Source organism: Monodon monoceros, unplaced genomic scaffold (assembly GCF_005190385.1).
Source record: "Monodon monoceros isolate NGI ecotype Baffin Bay Population unplaced genomic scaffold, NGI_Narwhal_1 Super_Scaffold_16, whole genome shotgun sequence".
In the NCBI taxonomy this organism is placed as follows: Eukaryota; Metazoa; Chordata; class Mammalia; order Artiodactyla; family Monodontidae; genus Monodon; species Monodon monoceros.
Window position 1 is genome coordinate 10,753,147 of NW_021703772.1, and position 24,562 is coordinate 10,777,708.

Here is a 24,562-nt window from a genome sequence, read left to right on the forward strand (position 1 = left end):
CTGGGTGAAATATATATGCCATAGATAAGTGTTTCTCTTGCATCCCAGAACTAAATTATTCCTTAAAAATGGTTGGTCTAAAGTTTGCTGTGATACAAATACCATGTTTATGATCGTTATAAAAATTACCATCATCCTATTTGCTGCGGCCCATTATTGTTTGCTTTCTTTTGACTTGAGAGCTTCACAATGAGTTTTATGTTTTTTTTCTGACAGCCAGAAATTAGTACTTTGTAATTGACATAGGCCTTTAAGTTGGGAGTTTAAACAAATGCTTCCATTTGACTTTAAATTGTTTTCCCTGATATTTTCCTATTGGGTTATAGAGAAATGAATTCTTCTTTGTTATGTCTTTAAAAAGGTTTGTAACTCTTCATGACAATAAACAGGATTTTTCCATTTCGTTTGAGATGTACAAAAAGATTAGGAAAAAGTAGATATAAAATTACCCTCCTAAACCAGATGACCCACCAGATGACATCTTTCCAGCTTTCTAATACTCTGGAACTTTATGTCTAGGCATATGAGTCTCCTGTATCATTATTCCAAAAATTATTTCTCAGAACTTTGTTAAAATGTATCCAAATGTAAAGTTACATTTCTCACCTGCTGGTGAGAAATATAAAACACATCTACCATTCTTTTCCCCTTTTTTTTTTTTTTTTTTTAGCAAAACAGTGTCCAACCCAAATAGTAAGTCATTTAAATTCACTGGGATAAATTACCAGTCTTCCTTCTCAACTTTGACCTTGATCATCTACATTCATGTTTATGTGAATCACCAAGCAGTTCTCTTCCCAACAGACTAAATCTGGGCAACCAAGTTTAAAGAATAAATGATAGCATGATGACAAAATAGATGAACTATATTTAAACAATAATTATAATAACACAATTCCCTGAGATCAATAAAAATTTGTAGTTAGTCCAGGCTTTTTCATCCATACTTCGTTAGATACTCATAATAACCCTATAAAACAAACAGTCATTATTATTTCATTTAATACATGAAGACACAAGCTCGGAATGGTTAATGGCTTGTGCCTAAGGTTATAACATTAGTGAGAGGTGGGCAGAGCCAGGAGCAGTGCTCATTAATTTTTGAACACCAACCTATGTTCTCTCTGGTATTTACAGGGAAAAAAATTCTCAAGCTATAAGGAAAAGCATAGAAATAATTTGAGGCTTGGGAGAAAACTGCTGCAATCCATCTGAATAAGAAACATGATGAGAAAATATTCTATTATGAAACCCTTAAAAATTAAACCGTGATATTTTGAGTAAAGCCTCAGGGTTAACCCTAAGTCTAAGGATGACACTTTAAGTAGCAGCAGGCACTGACAACAATGTCCAGAGCCACCAAAACAAAGATGTATTTTACAGGAGCACAGTATGGGACCTCTGCTCCCAACACTGGCTCCTCCAAATCCACCCATCCAAAATGACTCTTGTCTGCTCAGAATCCCACAGCACATAGCATTCCTCTTAGGACACACATATGCTCCACTTCAACGGCTAGTGACTGCCCATTGTGTATGCTGTGCTTTTGAAACAATACACATTCCTAGTATAACCATAGTGTATCACCTAAATCCGATTCTTAGAAAGTAGAGACAAGAAAATATTAGCAAACCAAATCCAACAATACTTTAAAAGGGTCATACACCATGATCGAGTGGGATTTATCCCAGGGATGCAAGGATTTTTTCAATTTCCACAAATCAATCAATGTGATACATCACATTAATAAATTGAAGAATAAAAACTAGATGATCATCTCAATAGATATGGAAAAAGCTTTTACAAAATTCAGCATTCATTTATGATAAAAACTCTCCAGACGGTGGGCTCAGAGGGAACATACCTCAATGTAATAAACACCATATATGACAAACCCACAGCTAATATCATACTCAACGGTGAACAAATAAGACCAGGAACAAGTCGAGAATGCCCACTCTCGCCACTTTCATTCAACATAGTTTTGGAAGTTCTACCCACAGCAATCATAGAAGAAATAGAAATAAAAGGAATCCAGATGGGAAAAGAAGTAGCAAAACTGTCACTGTTTACAGATTGCATGATACTATGCATAGAAAATCCTAAGTATGTCACCAGAAAACTACTAGAGCTCATCCATGAATTTGGTAAAGTTGCAGGATACCAAATTAATATGAAGACCTTTATATTTTTAGAAGATACTCAGGCAACTCTGATGCATATGTAGGTTTACTCAAGGTTATACCTTGAATTTGTAAACTGCTAATTACTTTCAAGCAACATTTATCGAGCATCTACTATATCTGAGGTACAGAAAAGAGGATCTGAATAAGATATAGAAACTTTCTTCAAAGGGCTCATGGTTGGTTAGGAAATAGAGCCTGTAAGTAAATTCAGTATAAATGTGACCATGATGCAACTACTGTAGTAACAACTAAGCAATGGAATCTTTATATGAGAACTACAGTGGAATGACAGCTGGGCAGGGCCTATGCTTATTCTTCTCCATACTCCACATCACACTTAATGCAATCCTGGAATAAATGTCCAATAATCCCATGAGTTGGGATGATTAATGGCCTCAAATTGTTCTTTTTAAAACCTGATTTTTATGTTTCTTAAAATTAATTCCATGTTCAAAGTATACAACTTTTTTAAAAGTGAGAAACAAAGAAGCAGAGTTCTTTCCCACCTGCTCCATATTCTGGATTCCTGTTCCCAGAGGCAAACTTTCCACTCCCTTACAAGTCTCATCTGTTCTTTACCTCCAGGTTTCCAAATAACCTGCTACTGCTATATCTCTTGAGTTTAGGTTTGGATTGTATCTATTGGTTTCTGCACACTATTCTCTGCTTGAATCACTCACATATTCCCCTCCCATCTTCAATATAATAATACACATTATTTGTTAAATCGATACTCAGTGTTTGCATTATTATATTATGTAGGCATTATATTTAAAGACAAATTACTATTTCTAAATTAGTGTGCATTTTTAAATTGTTTTTTGATGGTAATAATTACCTTTTAAAATTATTTAGCTATATATATATATATTTCATATGCACATATATGTATATTTCTTATGCTTATATAATATATTTATATGTTTGTGTGTGTGAATAGATAGGTGCATACATGGATTAACTATTAATTCAGTCACAAATTAAGTAGCTCATGCCTAAAATTTCTTTTATCATCATTAAATCTTATAACCAAAAATATCAGGTGAACTCTGTGTCCATTCTTTCACTTTTTTTTTCTTTCTGCTTCATGATGGTCTGTTTATTCTCAAGCCTTACACACATGTGTGCACGTACATGTGATCCTGCCTATGTTACCTTCCTGTCTTTCTCTATCTTGATTGATTCTTCTCTTTCAGTGAGCATTCTTACTATAGCTTCTGAGAAGGGTAGATACATCTGAATATCTTTGGTCTACCTTTATATTTGATTGATCATTTAGATTGGGATAGAAGTCTAAGTTAGAAATAATTTCTTCCATTTTGAAGACATTGCTTCATAATTTGCTCATTTGTTGCTATTTAGAAGCCTGATGCCATCAGATGCCCAATTTTATAAAAGTTACCAGTTTATTTTTTCAATCCTTTCTCTGGGATTTGAAACTTTCTGGTAGCAGGTGTCATTGGTCATTCATTGTACTGAAAATTTGCTAGAAAATGAATCATTAAATAAAACCACTAATATTGGACTTCCCTGGTGGCGCAGTGGTTGAGAGTCCGCCTGCCGATGCAGGGGACGCGGGTTCGTGCCCCGGTCCGGGAAGATCCCACATGCCGCGGAGCGGCTGGGCCCGTGAGCCATGGCCGCTGAGCCTGCGCGTCCAGAGCCTGTGCTCCGCAACGGGAGAGGCCACAACAGTGAGAGGCCCATGTATCGCAAAAAAAAAAAAAAAAAAAAAAAAAATTCCTCTAGCTGCACACTTATGAGTTGTATAATTTTCTATGTGTGTACTTCAATAAAAAACTAACAAAAAAAACTCAGAGAAGTATGTAAATTAATATTTAGTGTCATGGAATAATGCCCACACCAGATTGTCAAGGCATGTTTTAAAATAGTATGTAGAATATGAGCCCCCTTTTAATTTTAAAAAACCTTATATACATTTATAGATTTTATATAAATATAAATGCATGAAGAAATGCCTAAACATATGTTCACCAAAACATATTGAATATTATCTCTGGGTGGTAGATATAGTGGTGATTTTCCTTTCTTCATGATATATTTTCTGTATTGTTTGAATTATATTTTAACTGAGCATGATCTATTTTTGATAATAAAATGAGAAGGCTATTTTCATTTTGTAAAATAAAAAAATTAACATCCCAACTCTGTAGTTCTCTCCATGTTAAATACGTAAATGTAGTGCCAATAACAAAGAGAAGATTTTCTAGCCTTAACTGAAGCCACAGAAAGTCGCCAGCGATAACTCTAGCCAATGCTCTTGCGTCCACCTTTCCTTGACACCCCTAATCCCCTTCTACCTACCATATTCTAATTTTGCCAATACATCTTAGGTTAAGTTAATTTAAAATTTTAAAAGGAATAATTAACATTTATTATTTTAAATGGAGATCTAAAGCCCCGTAGAATATGAGCAATGCATTTCTTTCCTCCTGAACTCAATTTCACAAATCTCGCCCCACTCAAAAGAAAATATTCTTGTAACCAGCTTCAGATGGATTCACCTTTCTTATCTCTTATTACAAACAGGTTTTTTTTCCAATGTTCCCATATTTCTATTTTCTCTCTTCATTTCCTGAGAATTCTTTCTGTTACTCAGCACCAATCTGCTCTACTAAACCTGCTTTTGTTCTGCAGAGGCTGGATGTCTGGAAACTATCTCTGTCTTAAACGTCCATCCAGCAGTCTTCTGGTCCGGATTACGTCACAATGTAATGTGGCTTTTCGACATTTTCTTGAGGATAGCTGCTTCAGAACAGTAGGCAGCTGAGATGATCAGCATCAGTTTATTGTGATCCCTGAAACACGCTGATTTCCTAAGACTTTTTTAAAATTTTTATTGGAGTAGAGTTGTTTTACAATATTGTGTTAGTTTCTGCTGTACAGCAAAGTGAATCAGCTATACGTATACATATATCCCCTTTTTTTTGGATTTCCTTCCCATTTAGGTCACCAAAGAGCACTGAGTAGAGTTCCCTGTGCTATACAGTAGGTTCTCATTAGTTATCTCTTTTATTATACATAGCAGTGTATACAGGTCAATCCCAATCTCCCAATTCATCCCACCACCACCTTTCTCCCCTTGGTGTCCATATGTTTGTTCTCTACGTCTGTGTCTCTATTTCTGCTTTGCAAATAGGTTCATCTGTACCATTTTTCTAGATTCCTTTTTGACAGCTACCTTAGAAATACTGTTCCTCCAGCCCTTCCAAAGGGTTTTAGAAGCATCTCCTATGTTAATTTCTATTGTGCCTCAAGTATTTAGATTAGTTTCTTTTTTCTTAACTGATGCCTAAATGATAGACCCTTCAAACTCGTGCTCTAATTTGGAGAGTTTTTCTTTTTTGAATTGAAACCCACTTTGCATTTTTTTTACTGCATTGATTTTCCTTCATAAGCCACCTGGATTAGATCCACTGTTTCTTGGATATATGTCTTGATATTTTTACATATTTCTGCATGCTTCTTCCTAATTGAATGTTCAAGGAAACTGCTTTAATTTGGTACAGTGAGATTGTAGCCATGTATTACTTGTTTAGGCTGAAAAATATTTTTTTAAATAAGGCATGCTCCATTTAATCTCGTTTAATCCTCACAACAGCTAGATAAATTGAAGCTGTTTATTATCATTTTGCAAATGTAAGAACTGAAACACAAATTTATGAATTAAGTTAATATACCCTCTTGTTCAAAAGTATGTTATTTCTACCACAGAGTAACATCTCTCTAAGCACAAATTAAAAGGTAAAAAATATCTTTCTTTCATTATATCTACAAGTTAGCTTTTGATTCCTACAAACTAATATAATACTGCCTGAAATTAAAAAGTTGGGTCAAAAATGTCCAATAGTGGATATTGGCAAGTTTATTTATAAACTGAATGGAAAGTATCAAGGTCATAATGGTAATAATAATATCACTAAATAATTTGAAAATTATAGACCTTTAAATTATGAAACATTTTATTTTTCTATGAATCAGTCTTTGTATGATAATAAAATACTATGTAACGTTAGCAGTGGAGAAAAAAAAAATACACAAACATACACCAAGAAGTGAAGACAATTTCCACTCAAGCTATCCATGAAAGACTGATACTTCGAGCTCATATTTTTAATAGCATCTAATTCCCCCCCAAAAACTCACTGTGCATACAGTCAAGATGGAATTTATTGTTACTAGCTTAAAATCATCCTAATTAGTACAGATATTCCTCTATTTTTGATGGGATTATGTCCTGACAGACCCATCATAAATTGAAAATCGCCCAAAATGCATTTAATATACTTAACCTACCAAACATCATAGCTTAGTGTCCCATCTTTAACATGCTCAGAACACTTACCTTAGCCTATAGCTGGGCAATATCATCTAACACAAAGCCTATTTTATAATAAACTGTTGAATAGCTCATATAGTTTCTTTGAATACTGCACTGAAAGTAAAAAACAGTATGGCTGTCTGAGTCCAGGATGGTTGTAAGAGTATTCATTGTTTTTCCTCATGATTGTTGGCTGACTGAGAGCTGTGACTCCTTGACATTGTCCAGCATCACTAGAGACTATCAGACCACATATTGCTAGCCTGGGAAAAGATAAAAATTCAAAATTTGAAGTACAGTTTATACCGAATGCATATCGCTTTTGCACCATCATAAAGTCGAAAAATCATTAAGTTGAACCATCACAAGTCAGGGACCGTCTATATGTGGACATAGGCCTCTACAAATTATTGACTGCAGATTTTGAACTTCTACTGGAGAAAGTTTAGTGGCTTGTGGTTAAGGCATGAATTTAGACTTTGATTCAAATCCTAGTTCTGCCACTTTGTCAAGTGCACCTTAGTAAGTTGCAAAACTTCTCTAAGCCTCGGCTTCCTTATCAGTAAATTACTATACTGAACACATAGCCTGTACTTATGATTAAATGACATAAAGCCTATAAAGAACTAAGCAAGGTGCCAGGAACAAATATTTTTCTCAATGTCGGTTATTAATATTGCTGTTTCAAAAGATATGAGGTTGGTGGGGGAAGGAAAATGTATGCTGGTGGCATGCATCAGGGTATCATTTATTGTAAAATGGTTAAAAGAAGAGAAATTTTTAAAAATTGCTACCACACTCTAATCTTCCTTCTGCAACAAATATTCTATGTTCTATGGTATCAATTAATAATCACTCTCACTTACTGCTTTCCCTGCAGTACAAGGGAAACAAAGTGTGTCTCACACTGAAGTTCAGCTTCTTTCCAACACTGCACTTTGCCAGTGGCACACCCACAGAGCATATGGCCAAAGGAACATTCTCTTCTACATTCTGCACTTAAATCTTCCCTTTGGGGAGGTCCTCTTTTTTTTCCAGTTTTATTGAGAAATAATTGACATACGTCACTATATAAGTTTAAGGCATACGGCGTGATGGTTAGATTTACATATGTTTTGAACTGATTACAATACATTCAGCTAACATCCATCTTCCCATAGAGATTCAATTAAAAAAAAAAAGGATAAAAGAAAAAAGAGAAAGAGTTTTCTCCTTGTGATGGGAACTTTTATGGTGAACTCTCTTAACAGCTTTCCTATATATCCCACAGCAGTGTCAGCCATAGTCATCAGGTTCAGGTCCTCTTGCTTTAAGATGTACTGCACTAATATTACCCTCTATGGGTAATCTCGAAACTGAAAAAAAAAAAAAAAAGAGAGAACATTTCTTTCTCCAACATAATTGACAAATCCAGTGTCAGCTTGGGTCCACATGTAAAGCGAGTCACTTGAGCCTACGTTAGACCATATGTGTCAATGCCGACAAGTTCTATAAAACATGTTTTCCTTACAAAAAAAAAAAAAAGATGTACTGCACGTTTCAACTACTATTTAATAGTAGAGAAGGAAGATGCACTCATCTGTAGCCTTCACTTGATTTTGCACTAATATGTAAGAATGAAAATTTGTTTGATGTGTTTTAGTTGATACTGTATAGTATCCTTCACAGAATTGCACTGCATTTGCTCATCCATTTGGAGTCCAGTTTTTAAGTGAGCCTATTTAAATCAAAATGGTAGTGATCAGTAAGAGAATTTTTGGAGAAAATGAGAGGCAACAGCTATCAATCACAAGCAAGAGTACATTTCTTCCTTTCATGAAACTGATTTACCTGATTATGCCCACAAAGTCAGTTCCTGCATAGATACCAGTTGAATAGCCAGCATTTATGTAACCACTCCTGGCAGACCAGGGCAAGTACCACCTTTACATATGAACCAATTTTGCTGAGTGCATCTGGAAGCAAATGTTTCTGCTTTAACAACACTTGCACGAGATTCCTTAACTTTGATCTCTGGACAGGAAGATATGGCTAATTGAGGTAAACCAGAAAAATACTTCAATGTGAACTATATACAGTATAACCAACAGCTTGTTAAGATAAGTAGTAAGGCTATAGACTCTTTAAATGACCAAAGAGTACATACTGTTGCGTATTTAACTTATATGTTGAAGTTATCAAAGATCTTCAAATAAAGGAATCAATCATTGCCTTCAATTAATTTAATATGAAATATTTCAAAAATGGGCAATATCTTGACTTTGTCAACACCTTCAAGTCCAAACTAGAGTATTTCTAGAATAACATACATTTTTTCTATGCACAAGTTGAGGCAAAAGAAGATCAGCGTTTGCTGTAGCTTTTCTAACTCTAACAGCAGCATATTTGGCCTGATTTGTTTCATTATCTCGATGCTATTGACTGTCATGTATATCCAAGTCCTTAATTACAGAGAGGAAAGACATGATGATTCACAGTTGATAAGAAAGAAAGTCATTAGAATCTCACAAGCAACCTGCTTTCCTGAGCAATGATGTGGTCTGATTGAGGAACGTTGCACTGTAATTATGGTATCCTTTTAGGCATGATTGTAACTGTAAAAAGATTTGTCCTCTGACCACAATCTGCTTTTTGTTCATGAGATAAATTGTCTCTTGTTCAGCAACTAACATATCTTTGTGCTTTGTCTTGATTTGCCAGATGATCAGGAACTCAACCAAATTTGCAGTTGTTTCTGTTTCACTGAAGCAAATATTGAGAAGGAGTGAATATTTGAGTTATTTTGGAAATTGTTTCCAGTGAAAAGCTTTAAGGACTGTTAACTGCCATTCACATGGCACAAAAAGGACAAGCTTTCAGTTTTGAAATGGAACCTGTCTTAGGCTGGGGATCCATTTAAAAATATTAGTAATGGCAAGTTAGATTCAAATGATCAGTTTTCTATTTCAGGGTCATCCTTACTCGAATATTAAGACTGACAGCCAATCATTTATAACCTCAATTTATAAAATTTAGGCAGAAATTCCCAAGTGCAGAATGTCTGTTTATAATAAGCTTTCCAAGTAATCTGCATACATTTTTTTCCCCTTAATGATAAAATGGAAGTCCAAACTCATACCATAGAAGTCTTCTAGGGAATGGATTAAAAAAGCATTGACATAGGCAGGTGTGCTACCTCCCCACAAAAATCTTCCTCTGAAACCTCAAGTCATTTCTTAAAACCACACTTAGTTTTTTCACGTAGGTTAATTCAAATTGCAAGCCCTCTCTAGGGATCTCGCGTTTCTCATTTATAAAATGTTTTCTGAGTACCATCAGCAACAAATCATAAGGCAATTATCTCACTACAGGAATTATTTCACTAAAGAAGAATATAAGACTTGGAACAATCACCCCTTTGTGGTCTTAACACAGCTTTCCCTACCAGGATGTACCACACACACGCACACACACACCCCTCTGAATCTGCAGCATCTTGGAGGTGGAGGGATATTGAAGTCACTTCTATTTAGGTCAGTACTTTCTCACCGTGGTAATTAGCTTTCAGTATCCTGGCAGACTCAGGTATATTTTAGGATTTCAATTCTGTGTAACCATCTGGGTTATATATAGATTTTTCCCTACAAATCTCTTTTTTCTCTTCCTCATTACCAATCTAAAATATTCCTCCTTTAGTAATGATATGCTGCTTATTAGACATCAGTCCAAGAGTTGAACATTCAAATATTTTCCAAGATAATTACAGAAAAAAATGTTTATTTCTTTCAAGTATGAGGGAATTCGTATTTTTTTATTAGTTTCAGGTATGCAATATAATGATTTGATATTTGTATACATTGCAAAGTGATCACTAAATAAGCCTAGCTAATATCATTAACACCTGGGAATTAGCATTTTAATTATTACAGGGTATCTGAAAATCATTTTATATTAAAATTTAAAAAGTTAGACTTTAATATATAATAATTTTATTTATTTAAACAATAAATTAAAATGACAGCTCAATAGCAACATCTATGTACAACTCTTTATGAGTCAACAAATCTGTAATCATTTTATTGGATTTCTTTGTTTTTAGCTAATATGAGAGCTTTTTGATTTTTAATAAGAAAGTTTATTCATTTACATCTATCATGATAACTGATGTTGTTGTAACTTTTTTGCACATTTTTCTCTTTGCCCTGATTTATAGCTACATCTACTAATATTGTTTTAGCCTTTTCAATATTTTACCTTATGGGCAGATTAGAATCATTTTATTTTGACACAGAGAGTACTTAATAAGTAAATGATAATTTACCTTTTAAAAAGACTCAAGATTTTCCCTTTGTTTTCTTAAAATTCAGCACTTATCACGTTATTCTCTTGCTTAAAGTATCCTAAAAGCTTCCCAGCAGAGACAGAATAAAACAAGTTCCTTGCTCTGATTGATAGAGTCCTGCATGGTCTTGCCAGCCAACTGCTCTCACCTTGTCTTCTATGACACTCCCCACTCTGCTCCAGCCACACTGACTTCCTCTCTGTATTTCTCTCTTACCAAGCAATTTCCTGATGGCCTTTGCAATATAAAATTCAGAATCTCAGTTTAGAAACCATGCCCTCAGATCAGCATCCCTGACCACCAAATCTGGACTACCAGAAGTGTCCTGCCATGATGTGCCTCCATGACATCAACCTATTTTTTTCTCTGTGTTTTTTTTCATTGGCACTTTCCTAATGTTGGTCTCTCTCTAACATTATTAGTCTCTCCAATACAAGATCTTGTCTATCTTATTCACCATTTTATCTTCACTTCTTTCTAGGCAGTCATTCAGCAATATTTGTGGACTATATAAATGAGTAAGTAAGTACTCATAAGGTAGATTTTAAGAATTGTCATCCAAGCTGATTGTAATGCTTGGTGTCAACCGTCCTGTCGCTACTGGTTTCTAAACAGGTCTGAAAGAGTAGTCTATTCTGAAAAGATTATGATTACAATAAATCCACTTTTATGTGGCCAATTCATTGATGGATGATAAACATACAAAATATATAACCTGCCTCTCTACAGTATCATGCATTACACTGAAACAAACAAACAAACAAACAAAAAAAGAAAATTATTCCTGAAAGTTTATCAGGGAAGACTTCAAGGAAACCTATGGCCCCAATACATGTAGCAACTACAAGTGTTTTCCCAGAATAAGTGTTTTAGTCCTATTTAAATTGCAAACCTACAGTTTGCTATGAACCAGTGAAATATTCCAGAAATGCTAGTATTTTGGATTTCAGACAATATGCTCAGACTTCTCAAGTCTGAAAGCGGTTCGAATATTTTTTAGCCTATGAATCCAGTTTTGTCTTCCTATAAAATATGTTTACCCTAGGCAAATAGAAGGTATCTGGATTTTCAGTATGGTTGTGGTTGCCAGATTTAGCAAATAAAAATAAAGAACACCCAGTTAAATTTGAATTTCAGATAAAAAACAAAAAATTAGTGTAAGTGTTTTGATGCAATATCTGGGGCATACTTAGGGTGAAAAATTTTTGCTCTTTATCTGAAGTTCAAAATTAACTGGGAGTCCTGTATTTTATCTGGCAACCCTGACCAGACAATCCTGCTGAGCTGTATCTCCTCTAATTGGTACCCTTAGAATAACCATCATATTTATAAAGCAGGAAAGGGTAGCATCCAGTTCTCGATGCATCTTGCTTCCTGATTATAAAAGAACAGATTCACTGATTGCCTTGGACTCTGGATCTTAATGGGCATTTTGACTCTTAGTTTAATAATAAATCGTGCCCGAGATGTGGAAATAAGCATTGGTACATCCCACATCCATGTCTGTTTCTGTTAACAGCACATTTTCTTTTTCTCAGACTCTTCTGAGACTCCATTAAAACTCACTTGGTTCCATCATTCACTTAACAATCTGCTACCTAGTCAGTTATTCAGTCAAAAATCCCAAGTGTTTTAAGATGATAGCACTAGTGGGAAATGGTTTATGTTTCCCAAATAGTATAAAGTACGCCATCAACCTCGATGAGACGTAAAACATGCCTACAACAGGGAGTTACTTCATTTATGTACAGTGTGAGCTGTAAGTTTTCACTTAGCAGGCAGGACTTTTCATACACTGGGGAAATATTACTGCTATATACTATGTTTATTTTTAATAATCGTGTCCCTAATTTGCTAACTCTATTCTACTTTTCTTATCGGCATTTAACATGGAAAAGAGGACATAAAATGTGAACTTTTCAGATTTCTGCTAATAAACATATAAATGTACCTACATGTTTCACTTCGTTTCTTATGTTTACAATAGGGGTAAAGGCAGGCTTAAGGTTTTCCCCCTACCTGTTCTCTCAAGAACCTTAAACTATTGAGTATCATGTCTCTCTGTCGTATAGACAACTCTCTCAATCGGATACTTTACATTGTTTTTTAGACATTTTCATGAATTCCCATAAAATAACTCTTCCTAGGTCCCAAACCACCCACAGCTACATGCTACTTCCTTTTTTTCACTCACAACCAAACTTCTCATAGTTTTCCAGAGTCACTCCATTTCTCACCACCTACTTCACTCTGTACCTACTGAACTATTACTTCTGTCTCTAGCATCCTTCCAAGCAACTGTCTTCAGGATCATCATCATATTACACACCCTGTGGATCAATTCTTAACTTTTGTGGCAGGCAGAATAATGGCCCCCAAAAGACATCCACATTCTAATTCCCAGGACCTGTGAATATGTTATGTTACATGGCAAAGGGGAATTAAGAAAACAGAGGGATTTATAATTGGTAATCAAATGACCTTAAAATAGATTATCCTGGATTATCCAGGAGGGCTGAATGAAATTACGAGGGTCCTTAAAAGTAGAAAAGGGAGGCAGAAGAGAGAGAACCAGAGAACCAGATGGCAGTATGAAAAGGACTTGGATTGATGTTGCTGGCTTTGAAGATTGAGGAAGGGGCCTTGAGCCAAGGAATGCAGCCAACCTCTAGAATCTGGTAAAGGCAAGAGAACATACCCTATCTAGAGCCTCCAGAAAGGAATGTAACCTTACTTATGGCCTTGATTCAAACCCAGTAAGATCTGCACCAGACTTCCAGCTGAGAGACTTGCAACATAATACATTTGTGATGTTTTAAACCACTTAGTTTGTGGTAATTTGATACAGCAGCAAGAGGAAACTAATACAAGTTCCTTGATCTAACTGTCCCCTGGCTTCCCTCCCACCCCTCAGGCTGTCCCACCTTTGCAAGCATATATTCTTCTCCTGAACCTTTAAATCCTCATGCTCTTCCTAGATGCACTTTTTTCTTATTCTGTATTGTCCTCATCCAGGGCTCTCATCACCAGCTCTACACAGAGAACTCACACATTTATATTCCAAGCACATATTTCTTGTTGGGTTCCAGGTCTATAAATACAATTGCTTGCCTGACAGCTCTTCTCAGATGAATCGTGGTCACTTCAAAACACATATGACCTAAAAATGAAATCATGACCTTTCCTCCCAGACTAGATCCTCTTCCAGCATGTTCTATCTCAGTAAATGGAACCAGCATCCACCTGGCTTTACAAGTCATACACTTAGGGGTCATCTTTGACCCTTCTCCCTCTCTGTCATCTATATGAAAACTACCACTCTCTCCTATCCATTTTACTTACTAAATATTGATAAAATCCATCCATCCTCTTCTTTACATCTCTACTGCCACAATTCTGGCTGTATTGTTTTTCTATTGTTGTGTAACAAATCAGCACAAATTTCTCATCTTAAACCAACACTGATTTAGATTTATTAGGTCACAGTACTGTAGTTCAGAAGCCCACAGTGTATGTGGCTCGGTTCTCTGCTCAGGAGGAAATCAAGATGTCAACTGGCAGGACTTCCCTGGTGGTGCAGTGGTTAAGAATCCATCTGCCAATGCAGGGGACATGGGTTTGAGCCCTGGTCTGGGAAGATCCCACATGCCACAGAGCAACAAAGCCCGTGCACCACAGCTCTAGAACCCACAAGCTACAACTACTGAGCCTGCGCACTGCAACTATTGAAGCCCGTGCTCCTAGAGCCCGTCCTGTGCAACAGGAGAAGCCCCTGCAGTGAGAAGCCCATGCACTGCAACGAAGAGTAACCCCTGCTCGCAGCAACTAGAGAAAGCCCAAGCTCAGCAATGAAGACCCAACGTAGCCAAATAAATAAATTAAATAAATAAAATTTTTAAAAAAAGAAAAGATGTCAACTGGCTGCATTGTCATCTAGGGCTCAGGGTCCCCTTACAAAATCATTCATTTTATTGGTAGAATTTAGCTTCTTGCAGTTATAGCACCAGAGTCCCCAGTTCTTTGCTGGCTATCACCAGAGGACTGCTCTCAGCTTCTGGAGGTTCCCCACATGCCTCATCACAATAGTCCCTCCAACTCCAAGTTAGCAAAGATGCAGTGACTCTTCTACTTTGAAGCTCTCTGACTTCTCCTCCTGCAACTAGCTAGAGAAATCTATGTTTAAAGGCTAATGTGATCAGATCGGGCCCACCAGAATAATCTCCCTCTCTTGAAGTCAACTGTGCATACAACATGGAACATAATCAAAGGTGTAATATCTCATCACATTCAAAGATTCTGGGGATTAGGATGTGATATCTTTGGGAAACCATTTTAGAAATTCTCCTACAATATTGACCCAAATTATTATTGTCATTCTCTGTACTAAGAATTGACCTCCTAATTCATCTTCTCAGATCCAGTCTTTCCTGCTCCCCTAGTTTATGCACACTACAACCAGAGTGATCAGCTCCAAACACACGCCTGATAGTGTCACCCACTTCCTAATGTTCTTAAGGACAGCTGTGGCCTGAAGCAGAGATGCCCGATTTGTTGTCTACAGCCCAGTGGCTGTGACTGCTCCTGCTCTGCAGAAAGATCAGCACAGAAACCAAGGGCAAGTATTTAAACACTTTCACAGCATTTCAGAGTAATTTTCTGTCTGATGAAACTAAAAATAAATGGGGGGAGGGACTTGTATTTTTATGCATTTTTTATTTTTAAATTTTATGTTTTTGGTAATTTATTTTTATAAACCTATTAGACCATGAAAATTGAAAAGAGAAATAAAGCAAAACAAATACTGGTTCTTTACCTCAGAAAATTGAGGAGGTGCTGCACCCGTGGGCTCTGCACATCCTGGCCTGCACTCCTCCAGCTTTATCTCATTCCACATGCCCTCTTACTCTCTAAACTCTGGTCAGTGTCCTTCTTGTAGTTCCCTCCGTGTTCCATATTTCTGTACCATGTCCCTCCCTAGATTACAATCACCCCATTATATTCTCTCATTGCACGAGGGACGTCCAATATGTACCCATCAGAATCTCAATATTAATAAATATGTAAATATTTATTTTTTAAATGTCTGCTTGTCTCCTAAATCGTAAGCTCTGTGGTATCAGAGAGCATATCTTCCAGCTAATGGGGATATATGCAGCTCCCTGCACAGGTGCCTGATGCATTATAGGTACTCAACAAATGCATACAGAATGAGGGAATGAATCAATAAATAAATATGATCCATATTATTCAAATCAAATAGTACCTCAACCAATTATTATCTGTTTCATCTTAATCATGATAGTTAAATCTCCTAAACTTCATTTTTTATTACAGGCAAAACTAGAATATCATTTCCAGTCACGTAAGACTGATATGGACATTAAAGCATGTACAACTGTTTTGTTTCAAAGTGTAAGATGTTTCTAAAATGCAACTGATAAGCTGGTATGAATTATGTCTCATATAACATTGGTAGAAGGGTGAAATGTATAATGAATCTAAAAGCCTTTTGGAAATATGCTAAAATCTTTAAAAATATCCATTTTTGCTTCCATTATAGAGGTTCTAAAATTTCATTCTAAAATATAATTGGATAAGTAAACAAATATATAGTAGAAGCCTGTTCATTCCAGTGTTGTTTCTAATAAAAACATAGAAATTATTTTCTAAATGTGTTCTCATATATGAAAGGGCTGATGGGAGAGGCAACCTGGTTGGCATAATTTAAGAAACAACCTAAATATTTTCTTACTGTGTGAAACTATTTTTTCATTGCTGGTGGAGAACTGATCCTGGCACATTGTGTGGCTGATTTACACCCAGTTACATGATGCTGAGAATGTGCTTTGGCTACAATATCAAGAGCATATGAGTGTAAACTAAACTTGAAGACTTATAAGCTCAAGCATGGAACAAACTTGACTGAACATAAAATTGAGAAAATAGGTTGAGATCTACACCAACGCTAGTGATAGTAGAGCAGGCGACTCAGGTCCAGTCACATAAGTTGTACAGCTACTTCCATCAGAGATAACACTTCTGAAACAGCCTTAACAATGAGAAGAGAGTCCCTGAGGTCTTTCCTTCTGGTAGCTGTAATACCCTCAGCCACTTCTAAAGTAGATGTTTCAGAGGCAGTTGTAGGTTTGCAACCTCAATAAAACAGTACTTCTGAGTTCTGAAATATCTATACCAATGCAAGAGAGGTAAAAGCCTCTAAGGTTTTAGAAAACATCCAGAATTCTTGATTAATTCTTGGAGGCCCCCAAATTGAAATATTGGATTGCCTGTTCATCTGGACAGATAGTGGCTTGAGACACTAATTTGAATTAAAAAAAAAAAAGAGGTATAGTATCTCCCCCAAGCTGATAAATCTGGTAATTCAATCTATAGATCTATCTACCAATATGTCTACTTATTATATGTAACAGAATGTCTACACTTTAAGTAAGAAAGTAACATATGCTGTTTTGTACCTTCTCTCCCATATCCTTGTGCTGAGTTAGGAAAGGATGGACTGAAAAAAATATACCATTGATGAAGACCCATATGTCTGATTCCTGAAGAGCCATGTGGGGAACAGCCCAAAGGAGAAAAGGTATTTTAGGGAATGCTATCTATAACTTGCTGGAAAACACTCAAATAATCATTCTCACCAGGGAGAACTGAGTAGTGGTGGGGAAACAAGAGTGCCACACAGATGTTACACCACACAGAACTGTATAGTCCTCCACTAACGTTGGGGTCAAACCTAGAAGTATAGATAATGGCTCACTGGATAGTCCACTCAGCTTTAAGACATTCATGTTCAAATCTTTATAATAGTATGGGAGGTCCTTAATTTCTCTAATATAGATTAATTTCGCCAAACATATCCAGGACATGGGTTGGAAGTTGTGTTATCTAGGGAAAGATAGGCTTCAGTTACAGTAAAGCATAGAAAAATGTTGTTTTCGGAAGATAGAAGAAATAGAGGATTTTTTTTTTTACAGTGAGTACTGGAAAGAGTTAATAAAAAGGGGTATGAAATATTGACATGAGATTTATAAGAATAAGTGTGCTTAATAAAAATGAATGCTTCTATATATAAAGTAGAGAAACAACAAGGACCTACTGTATAGCACAGGGAACTATATTCAGTATCTAATGAAACAATTAATAATTTGAATGTAGATAAGACACTTTGCTATGCAGCATTCTAAAATGCAGAACTTTGACCAAAAAAGTATAAATAGAAAGTTTATTCAATTATGGAAAACAATACCATACGAGCTGTAATTTATAATCACATAATCAAAGTAATTGGGACAGAAATCACTGTTAATAAAAGTGGAGAGACAATTGGAGAAGGGGGAGGGGAGAGAGAGAAAGAGAGAGAGAGAGGCTTGTTTCATGAAGAAATGCTGCAATACATAGACACATTATAGTGGTTGAATTTTGTGTAAGTGGGAGGTAGGTATAAAGTTTGTATATCAAGATATTTTGACATCATAAAGTATCTAGACAATTAGGGTACTGTAAGAAACTTTGACACACTGACTGAGAAAACTGTCTCTTCAGAACAGATTAAGAAAACAGTTGAATTAATTAATGAAACAGTAAATCCAGAGAATTGCATACCCAAGATCATATGTCACCTGTATTTCATCCAGGTTTCTGTTCTATGTATAGCTTGTTAATTCAGTGGATTAAAAACTGAGACTTTAAAAGGGAAAAGCAAGTCTTCCTTTTGATGTGCTCTGCAGTTTTCCCTCGTGGGCTGTAGATTGTGATTACAGGTATTGTTTGAGAAAAGACCAAGCTTTTGCTCATTTATTTTTAGAAAAAAAGGATATATATTTCTTTTAAGAACATAAGTAGAATAATTATTTAAATTTGTGTAATTTTTTGACAAGGACAAAAATCTTAAGGAAGTTGAATCTGTAATGGCTCTTATTTAAAGTCCTATGTCATGTCCAGTATGTTCAAACACATGGTTTTGAATCAAGATGTTCCAAACTACTATTTAATAATAAAAGTTCTTTGGTTCTAACCTTAAAAAATACAAAGTTATCCTAAATTTCTGTGTATTAAAGTAGCTTTTTCTAAAAATGTAGAGATATAAAATATTAAAATGAAGAAAATAAAATTTTCAGTTTTTTAAAAAAGAATTTGTTGTGATTAATATTTTTTCTATGCCCTTCTTTTTAATTCTTTATAAGCTGTTAGTATTCATATTTTGTTTTTCAGTATTTTAGATAAACTAGAGTAAAAAGTTGAACCCATAGTTTAGTGAATATAATCCTCATAGGTGGAAATTCTTACTTCAGTGTCTGTACTACCTAAATTAACAGTTGGATATTATATAGATACTCTTAATGAAAAAGGAATTATATAGTCATACACAAAAAATGCAGTTAGCGTGAAACAAAACACAAAGTAACTTATCCAACCATGTTTTTTATCATGTAAATGCTCATAATCATAAAAAATTATATTCTTGGAAATTTGTTCACATTACTATCATTTTCTCAGTGAACTAGACTTTCTCTGCATATATCACTAATTGCTTAACAGCTGTGTACCCAAATCTATTATTTCCTCTTAATCATACACTGAAATATCAGGGTTATTTGAAATTCAGGTGAATCATCAATTTTTTTTCCCCAAGAACAACAATTTAAAATCCCGTCCCTAGAAGCCAAGCATTTTGTTTCTATCAATCATGACTCTACCTTTATTTTTATAGTATTACTTTGTTTTCTTAATTTTCTAATAAAACAAGGAAATAAAATACCAGAATGTGAAACTCTGAAGAAGATGATAATTTAGATCGAGTTTCACACAGTTGGAAAAAAAATGTCAACCTCCTAAGCCTCCAAGCAACACACTTCTAAATACTTAAATAATGGCAGTAATAACTAGACATATTTTGAAAAAAGAATGAGTTTCAAACACACACAAATACAATCAAACATGTGTGGTTGGAATGTTTTTTTCTTAAGACCAAAAAAGAAGTAAAATTTCTCCTGTCACCATTCATTTTTAATATAACACTGGAAGCCCTAGCCAATACAATAAGACAAGAAAAAGAAATTTAAAATTATATAGATTCCAGAGGAAAATATGAAAGCATTTTTATTTGCAGACAATATGATTGTCTACAATGAAACTTCCAAAGAATTCAGGATCCTAAAACCAATGACTGAATGATAGAACTGTTCTATGTGGTACTGTGCTGGTGGATTCACAACTCTATGCGTATTTCAAAACACATAGAAATGTACACCACAAAGAATGGATTTTACTCTATACAAATTTTAAAAAGTCAACAAAGACAGAAAGAGATCTCAAGATGAAGTATAACTGTGATGAAGAACCTAACTATATTACAAATGAGTGACATGACTATTTTAATTTTGTAAAGAAAGAAACTGATCTAAGTAACTTTGTAAAACAACATTTGACCAGACATTGGAATGTTAAAGATTAAAAATAAGAGTGCACACAGTATTCTGGTTGGTAAATGGAGTATAAGTTAGCAATTCTGAAACTTCTTTACATTTTATTCAAGGACTGAACAGCAAGATAGTCTACATTGAAAACCAAAAATGAAAGTTATAATACATGCTGTATTAAAATCAAAACACAAAAATAAAATGTAATTTTAAAATATTCAATTTATACAGTTTTTAGAAGTTACCTAGGTAAAAATATAACAAAAGACATGTACAAGCCTTTAGAAAAAATACTAAAACTTTATTGAAGGATATTTAAAGGACCCATATTATTTTCCATATCAAATTTAAGCCATTCACTTGTAGATAACAAATAAAGCAAAATTAAAGAAGATTCAAAGACTGAAAAGTGTGTGTTCCTGAATATTTCCCTGTACAAAATAAATGCTTATGATAAATTGTTGTATTATTTAATTAAAATTTACAATTAATGAATAGATGTAGAATGTTATACACAAAATAAGTAATTTGGGGTAGAGGGTTTTGTTGAGTTGGTTTAAAGAACCTGATTCTTTTCCACAGACTACTGATTAAACTACAGATAGTCAATTTGCCTAATGAGTAGAAATACTATGAGTTAATGCAATTTCTATCAATAGGTGGTATATAAACTGGTTAAGAGACAAGCTCTTGGGTAAGACTATCTGTATTTGATTTCTAGACCATCTGTGATATCTGAAAAAAATGATAGTACTTGCATTGTAGAATTATAAGGTTTTAATGAAGTGACAAATGTGAAGTATACGTAGCATGATGTCTAGCACAAAGTGCCCAGTAAGTAGTAACAATTTATAATATGAATATCATTAATTAACTGAAAAGGAAACATCCAACAACTCTATGGATATGAAAATCTAGATGGTCTTATAAAGGGTAAAGATATATTATCACAAGCACACATCCACTGGAAAGGACCTCTCATTCATATTGCTCTCCTATCTGACAGCTTAACACTTAAGAAAGAAGTTAACAGAGCACCTGCGACATTCAGCTTAAACCCCTCCTGACTTCACTTTTCACATAAGCTCAAATTATTGCTACAACACTTCCATATTCAGAATGTTAAATGCATTATTTCCCAGAGGAAGCTTACACCCTCACATTAAATTAAGAAAAAGTGGTATAAAGTATGTAGTAATTTTCCATTAAAATCCAGCATTTGAAAAATAACCAAAGAAATACAATAATGCTCTCTCATTATGTGCCATATTTAAGACACAAAATTTTCTTGTACATGAACTGACAATATTCACCATATTCTTTTAGGAGTTTCCAGGTTTAAAATGTCAAGTGTCTTTAAATATGCCAAATTATGGCCTATAAATATTTTAATAATGATAGTTTAATTTATGCACTTTCTTTTCAAATAATAACAGAATTGAATAGAAATAAAGTATAAAAGTCATTACTATTAAATACTTTAATATTAGCTTATCTGTGAAGTACAAACTTTTGATTAAATAAAACAAATTTCCATATTATTTTTACATGTAGTTAAATCCAAAACTATTACCTAGAGCTTGATGCTATCCATACTCATTTTTATCAATTTAATGAAAGAATAGGTAACATAAAGTTATGTAAAAGGGACCTTGTTTTGACCTGGGATTTTTAGTCTGCTTTCTCAGCTCACACCCATATATAGGATTTGAGTTTCAGTGTATTTTTAACAATAATAAATTAATATTATTAATATGAATAATAAATTGTTATTGCCTTCATATACACATTGCTATATAATATGCATATGTATGTACATATATAATCAAATATATTTAAACACACAGATGTATGTTGTGTGAAGACTGAAACAATGAAGCAGCAAAAATTAACATTGATTTTTCTGTCACCGTTTCTATGGAAACATGACAGCAAAGAGAAATATGTAACACCTGAACCCCTTTGCAGTAACACTGGTATAATTTTCCCACTCATTTCTTGACAAAAGCAGTAGTACTGCTCAGGCTTAGGCTTTCAAAATTATGGTTTCAGGACCCAAGCTAATGGCTCATTTAGAAACCACCTCCTTTCTCTTTTAAAACAAATTCAATTTTTTATTATAGTGAATTTATTTTTAAGTTTCTCCTCGAAAAATGTATTAAGCCATTCATAATATAATACCCATGATTATGGTCTATGAATAGATACCATGCCTGTAACTGCCTGAAACAATGTCAGGCAGAGTGTGTTCAAAATTGTTTTAAATTCAGTTTTAAATGGTGAACATTTAATATATTTCTGGATGGTAATATAAAATGACTCGATTTTTGAAGTGAAAATTGAAAGTATTTTGAAAGAAAAGCTGCAAAATAAATATATCTTTACATTAAGCATATAAGTATCTAGCACGGGCAAGAATTGAGTATATTAAATGTTTTATTTACCAGGTACCATAAATGTTATACTTAAAAAGAAAATCTTTTAAAAGAACTATAATATAATCAAGAAATTTATCATTAAAATTTGTGCATCTATTTTTCATCTTGATTCAGAAAGCATTTTGATATCTTGCCTAGAAGGTAGTCCTGACATTTCTGACTTTGTTATGTCCCAAAATATTGTTAGAAATTTCAGCTGATTTAACAGAAAAATAATAAATATCTCACAATTATTAGATGTTAACTATATATCAGATATCACTGAATTAATTTAAAACATACCTCATTTAGTCTTCAATACAATTTTGTGAGGTAGGAAGTATCTTTATTGTTCTTTTAGGTATTTTACATAATATAGTTAAAACTTATGGAGCTGTGATTAAGATTGTGGGCTCCAAAATCAAAAGATCTTATAGGGAAATGGGTCCACCATGCTGCCCTGATGAGCTTGTACATATCCATATTTGCCACATAAGCAAAGGCTTGCCCCACAAATTAATCTGAGTCTTGGTGGGACATCTGTGACCCTCTGGAAACATGAAAGGATGTGAGGTTTGTGAGGAGCTTCCCGGAAGCTGCCTCTCTCTTGTTTCCTAACTTCCTGGGATGCTATCAAGCGACAGTTTCTTATTGCCTCTCATTTCTGATGAGTATGACACTTTCTGCCATGTCCTCTCAAGCTATTGTCGCAGACTATAAAACTCTATAGCAGTAGTATACAACTATACAATTGTACTTAGTATACAGTTGGGTCCTCAGCAATGAGGTGTCCCACAACTCATGTTGCTTTGCCACCTGGCTCTTGTTGCTTTGATGACATTCTTTTGTGTATATAGGAGTAGCATCTGGGAGCTGACACCCTTGGCTGCTCATCCTTTCACGTGAGTAATAAACTGACTGAACCACTATATCTTTACTGGACAAATCAGTCAAGACTTGCTTTGCTGAGTGTGCTTGACATGTTTCAAATTTCCAATCCTTTTAGACAACTTATCTTTCCGTTGATAAGAGTAACAATTACTTCCTAGGATTGCTGTGAGGATTAAATGCTGAAAAGCTGAAAAGAATATCCATACTCCATTTATATTGGCTATTAATATTATAATATTTATATTTCATCCAGGGTCACATAGTGAACAAGTGACATTATAGGAATTCAGTTCCAGATTTCTTGAAAGGCAAAGCCTATTCTTTTAACTACTATCCCCAGCAAATTGCAATCTTTACTACTGCATACATGTATCTATCTGTCCCATTCCAAACTATCAAAGCTTTTCTAGTTACAAAACTTATTTAAATAGGCTTGGTATTTTTAGTTTGAAGAATACTCGAGATAATTATTTGTTATCTATCGCTATATAACAAATCACCCCCAAATTTAGTGGACTTAAAAACCAATAAACATATTGTCCTAGTTTCTGTGGGTCAGGTTTTCAGGACTGGCTTACCTGGGCACCTTCTTTCTTTCTTTCTTCCTTCCTTCCTTCTTCCTTTCTTTCTTTTTTTTTTTTTAATTTATTTATTTATTTTTGGCTGTGTTGGGTCTACGTTTCTGTGCGAGGGCTTTCTCTAGTTGCAGCAAGTGGGGGCCACTCTTCATCGCTGTGCACGGGCCCCTCACTGTCGTGGCCTCTCTTTTTGTGGAGCACACATTCCAGACATGCAGGCTCAGTAGTTGTGGCTCACGGGCCAAGTTGCTCTGCGACATGTGGGATATTCCCAGACCAGGGCTCGAACCCACGTCCCCTGCATTGGCAGGAAGATTCTAAACCACTGCACCACCAAGGAAGCCTTTCTTTCTTTCTTTCTTTCTTTCTTTCTTTCTTTCTTTCTTTCTT